A 6,000-nucleotide genomic window follows, 5' to 3' on the forward strand; every position below is an offset into this window, starting at 1 on the left:
AAACCTCTGACAGATGAGTAGGTGGAGGTTTAGGATGGCCAGGAGCCAGAGTTTCTTCTGAAGAAAACAGGAGGGGTGCTGGAAAATCACAACAAAACAGGAAGAACTGGACAGCCTCTGCCCCCCACCCCCATCCCCAACGAAACTAAGAAAATTTCCTCTCAAATGAGGTTTCATCATCACTATTATCGCCACCAATGTCATCACTAAGTTGACATGTAAGGGAAAAGGTGTAAAAAATGTACCACAGAGGGACATCAAAGACATGCGGCAACAGGAAAAATAGAAAAAAAAGAAAGATGAAAACAGAAATAGTAAGTGTTGTTTACTAATATATATCACTTTTCTAATTTGATTAAGACTGAAAGGGACTTGCAGTCTCATTCATTCACGCACACATATTCACACACTGAAGGCAGCGCCAGCCTGTAACCACCAGGATCAATGTGGGATTCAGGATGTATGCGTGTATGTTTTGACATGTTCATATGTACATCTCTATGCACATATAAAAGATGCCATTGTAACTACTCTTAAGCATTGATAGACGTTCAATCCATTAGATGTTAGGTTTGCCACACAGGCTTTGATTGCCATAATTGCTTGATAGAGTGGAAAAAAGGGAATTCACGTAACCCCAAACCTAGTTTTTATTTAACTTTTTCTTTCCTGTTCATCATTATAAGGGGTGTAATGATATTTACAGTGTGCTAGAATGTTTTGAGAATGTTGCCTATGGATTATTTAAATGTGGAAAAACAACAGTGGGCTGAACTTTAAAAAATTAAAGTGTGAATGGATTCTTGTTTACTTGTTAATATCTGATTGTCTTGAAGAATTCCAAGGAATCTGGAAAACACCAGGTTTTTCTCTCTGAGTAACACTGGTTGAAGTTTTGGCTAAAGATGTCCTGGATCCATTGGAGGTCAATGAATCGGATCATTCACCACAAATTATGATATGAGTTCTTAAAATGAATTTTTACACCCCTAATTGTTATCATTATCCGGTCACAAGTCCTAGAGCACCTTATTTAGTACATCCATTTGTATTATTGATCTCAAATAACAAACACGAAGTGCCTATTGATTACATCAGAAGACATTTGATTATTCCAGGAATCATCAGATCTAAAGGAGCATAGATCACTGTTGGTTTAGTCATCCATCCAAATATTAAAATAAAACGTTAAATATATTTTTTCCTCTTTTCAAAGAATATTTAACTCAGTAATTCAGTTCTTGAAGGGATTAAAAAAAGTTAGAAATCTATTTGATGTCATTGTTTTATACTGTTTCTAGTAAGAAAATTGAAAGTATAAGTAGATCTTTACCAAAGCTTAGGGTGTATTCAGAATGGGAAAATTCATTTGGTTTGGATCGGGTCCTGATCCTCGCGTTCGGTGGGTAATCAGACTTCCCTCCAGCTGACTTTCCTGTTTGAAGCTTGTAAATAAAGCTTGTAAGTAAACCTAAAGATCTCTTCCCTCTTTGTCCAGGAATTTTCAGGGTGAGGAAAAGCAACTGGAGGAAGAAGTCCTGGAATTTTTAATATTTTATTGAATAATTCTGAACTTGAGCTGCATGTTGGAGCAGTGGTTAGCGCTCTTGCCTCAAAGCAAGAAGGCTCCTGGTCCGAGTCTCGGCTGGGGGACCTGAAACAGAACATCAATGGGGGGCCTTTCTGTGTGGAGTTTGCATGTTCTCCCCATGCATGCATGAACAGGGGAGAACAGGGGGAGAATGGGGAGGTTTTCTCCGGGGACTCTGGTTTCCTCCCACTGTCCAAAAACATGCTTCATAGGTTAGTTGGTTACTCTGAATTGTCCCTATGTGAATGTGAGTGATTGTGGTCCTGAAACAGACTGGCAACCTGTCCAGGATGTCCCCAGCCTTCGCCCGTCTGGAATAGGCTCCAGCAGCCCTGTGACCCCGAAAGGGAACAAACAGATTAGAAAGTGAATGAATTCTTAACTTCTGTTTCAACATCAGGTACAACACTTTTTACTTCGTTTCGGCTGAGGGTGCAAAAAGACGGCAATGAAGGTACCCTGATTAGTGTTCATATAGATTGTCGGGAAAAGAGTGAGGAACAATGTGTATCACATTAAAAGGGGTTTTAATGAGCCTGCATTCATCTGACCACATTTGTTTGACCAGCTTCACTTAAAGAGATAAAATGAGGAACACACTGATGAAGATGAAGAGCGGAGTGGCTGAGTGAGAGGATGATGAAGAATGGAGGAGAAGAGTTCTGATTCCATTTTGAAGAAGAAGATAGATGGGCAGAGAAACTATAGGAATAAAGATGATGAGTTATGGGAAATGATATGCTTGAAAGCCAAAAAAAGAGCTTTTTGAATCTTTGCTCCACTTTTTCATCTTTATAAATGTAAATATGAATGCTAAATATAAATTTGAATTGGACATGGTAAATGTCAATCTTTTTTCGTAAAGCATGCTTATTTGGTCACAGCCTTGAAATAAGTCATTACAAGTTATCTTTTTTTTCTTCTAACTTGTCTTGTCCAACAACTGAGCAAACAGATCAGAGCCCATGACAACAAACAACATCCAAACAAAGATGGATGTGCATTAAAATAAAGGTGCTTAGCTGATCACAGCTAGCTCCACGGAGAAAGCGGGTGTGTGTGTTCGAATGGGGCGGAGCGGGTAGTGCAGACTCCTCCTGGAAGGGGCTGTTCCTCACTTTGTGATGTCACAATGTGAGATTGGAAAGGGACTTGTGGCCAGAGAGCAGAGTTTTAGAGGAATACTCAGAAATGTATCCCTTGTGCTATCTTAGATGACCCCCCCCCCCCCCCCCCCCCTTACATTGACGTGTTCCCCCTACCATGACAAAGGTGGATAAAGGTGGAAAGATTTCATGTAATCCATGGACACCAGTGAAGATGACAAATCATTGAAGAAAAAAGGTTCAGCGCACTGTGTAGTGGGTCTAGATGACCCAACTCCCAATGTTAAAGTGCCTAGGATAGCACAAGGGGTTTACACATGGATCAAAATACTCCTTTGGGGTTGTTTTTCAAGGAGGAATGAACATTGTTATACACTTAAAAGCTGAAAAAGTTGATTGAGCATGATATAATCCCTTTAAGAAAGCCAGCTCTCCTCAAGCAGATGAAACGGAAAAGACTGGGATGGCGGATTTACAGACTGCAGTGTTTTCAGTTATGCCAATTATCCATCCATCCATCTGCTTTTCCATTGATGGTTAATGCATCTGTGGGTCTGGAAGAGTTGAAATAGGAAAACCTGAACTCTAGTATGTGGATGGATAAGAGAAGAGTTTTAAAGTTGTGTGGTGTTTATACAGTTAAACAGTGTAGAAGCTGGTACTGTTCCTGCCGTGGTGATACACTCCATCATCATCAGTGCAAATCTCCACCAAACTGTGGTTGTGGTTCCACTCTCTTTTCTGCCCTACTTTTAATTTGCTGTTTTTCCAAAGCGTTGCCAAGGACAGCAGCAAGTGTGGGAGGGAACTAATCAATAGCTTGTGCTCCCTCAGGAGGAAAAGGATTTAATAAATACGAGATTAAATGTTTGTGTTTGAAAAGTAGACAGTTTAGAGACAAAATTAAATATTTAAGTCCTGCCGTCCACCGCTTGTTGGTTGGATGGAGCCTATCCTCTACCGTCACATAACTCCATCCATCAGCCATCTGTCATAACGAAGGTGACAAGTTCCTGTTGTGAAAGGTCAGAAGGTCAACAGCTTATTTTAAGGAAGTCTCCACTTAAAGGGATTCAGCAGTGGATGTTCCCTTGTCTAATCGAGACATCAGTTCTTTGAATAAATATAAAAACAACCTACATGTTTATTTGTATATATTTTTGGTATATACTGCGTATGGTGAAGCCTTTTAATCTCATTGTTCCATTCTTTCATTTCCCTCTTAGTACAGTAACATTGGTTAAATGAAAATTGAGATACTTAAAAGCTCTACATTCATTTTTATGTAAAGCTTGGTTTTTGTTTTCATGTGAAGTTAATATTATTGACATTTTCCTGTTGCTTCTTGATGTGCTTTTGTATTATAATTTTGGTAATTACTGTTTTTAATTTGACACTTCAATCCTTTCTCTCTATTATAGTGAAACAGTCTAATTTCATTGGTAGAACTAGACCAGAATACTAGAAAAGTAACTTTTGTTAAATTATTACACTTCAGTTATTGTGTTTGCAGGCAGCTGAGGAGAAATACAACATTTGTTGCAATGAAAATAGAAACAAGATCAGAAACTCGTGCGTTTACTTTGTCTGCTCTTTTTCTACAAGCAGAAACTCTTTCTTTTGCTGATGATGCAGCCGTATTACTTTTTTGACGGACGTGTAATCTTCATACGCCGTCATTAAAATCTCAGACTCCGTCTCACTGAAGTGCAGCGTTTTCTCTATTTTTCTCCACGCGTTTCCATGGTGACTCCAGAAATCAGCGATCCATTGAGAATGTCTTTATGTACTTGACATGCACGCCCATTAACCCAGGGTTACCAAGTCGAGCGTAATTACGCCAACTCGTATCCGGTCTTTTGGAACCGACATACCCCGAGTAAGCAAGTTCAGGCGGATTTCAGCCAGAGTTCTACGACGGAGTTTTAGGGCCACGGTGAGGAAAAAAAATTCTGGCCAACATGACGAGATTAAAATCGTCATGTCGACTTTAATCTCGTCATGACGAGAAATAACTCGACACAAAGTTTCGAGAAAAAACTTGTCTTGTCGAGATAAAAGTCAAAATAAAGTTTCGAGATTAAAATCGCAATGTTGCGCGCGAGCGAAAAAAACTCATAAATTTACGAGATTATTGTGGAAGTGAGCAGCACGCAGAGCAGCAGGTGAACGCCGCGCAGCAGCAGAGCTGACCGACTAAACTTTGTTGAACAGGTGAGCTGAATGTTAATTGATAACGTCCCAGATGTCTGGAAGCTCATTTGTTTGATTTACAAGTTATTAAAGTTTTATTTATTGATGGTTGGTTTGCAGGATCCCTGCAGCCCGATGAAGCCGGCATCGGGTGTCCCTGCAGCTGTTTGCTTGAATCCTTTCTTCCTCCACCAAAGACCAGATCTCTATGTTTGTGTGATGCTTCCGTCTGAGGAGGAGAAGCACTTTTTGCCTTTTTCAACGTTGTAATGCTAATATAATAGACTATTTTCATTCATCTTTGTTTTTTAATGATCAAACGGGTCGCTTCATCTGCAGGAGGGGGCGTATGTAACACTGTTTACTTCCGCATTGGTGTTTGGATGACAGGTTCATGACGTAATGTGACAGATGAACTTCAGGATATGTGAATGAAAGGGAGAATAAAGGCTGCAGCGATCCTCTACACCCAAACGTGTCTCTGAGCTCCTTATTTTACATATGAAAGTCCGCTTTACTGACACCGAACCCTGGCAAGACTGCTACACAGAAAATAATCTGATTTTGAGTCGCCAAAAGACTCAGAATCTCTTTGTTTTAAACCTATAATCCGGAAATAAAGCTTCACAAAAGGCTCCACATATTTCATCTTCAAGCGATGCTCCGATAAACAGACAACTTCGGGGTTTTCTCCTTGTTAATCTATGACTTTTTTCCAGTAAATTTACGAGTTTTTATCTCCTAATAAAATTACTTTTTTTTGGTGGCCATAAAAATCTGTCGTAAACTCTTAAATACAAAGCCACTAGCTCACTAACATTAGCCATAACACTGAATATTCCTGAAAGACTCAGCTTCACAGCTGTCGCGCAACATTGCGACTTTAATCTCAAAACTGTATTTCGACTTTTATCTCGACAGGACGAGTTTTTTCTCGAAACTTTGTGTCGAGTTTTTTCTCGTCATGACGAGATTAAAGTCGACACGACGACTTTAATCTCGTCATGTTGGCCAGAATTTTTTTTCCTCACCGTGGCCCTAAAACTCCGTCGTAGAGTTCAGGGTTAAAGTCAGGCTAGTTTAAACATGCTTCCTGGGGGGTATTCCAGA

The 6,000-nt window shown here is 39.8% G+C and overlaps 1 long non-coding RNA gene across 1 annotated transcript; it reads left to right on the top strand.

The window, feature by feature from the left end:
• Positions 1-3,882: 3,882 nt before the first annotated feature.
• On the top strand, positions 3,883-5,358 carry LOC144991147 (uncharacterized). Its single transcript, XR_013655075.1, has 2 exons — positions 3,883-4,911; positions 5,011-5,358. It is a non-coding gene; the product is annotated as an uncharacterized LOC144991147 (long non-coding RNA).
• The last annotated feature ends 642 nt before the right edge of the window (positions 5,359-6,000 follow it).

This window comes from Oryzias latipes, chromosome 3 (assembly GCF_053564925.1).
Source record: "Oryzias latipes strain Hd-rR chromosome 3, Olatipes_Hd-rR_3.1".
NCBI classification, from domain to species: domain Eukaryota; kingdom Metazoa; phylum Chordata; class Actinopteri; order Beloniformes; family Adrianichthyidae; genus Oryzias; species Oryzias latipes.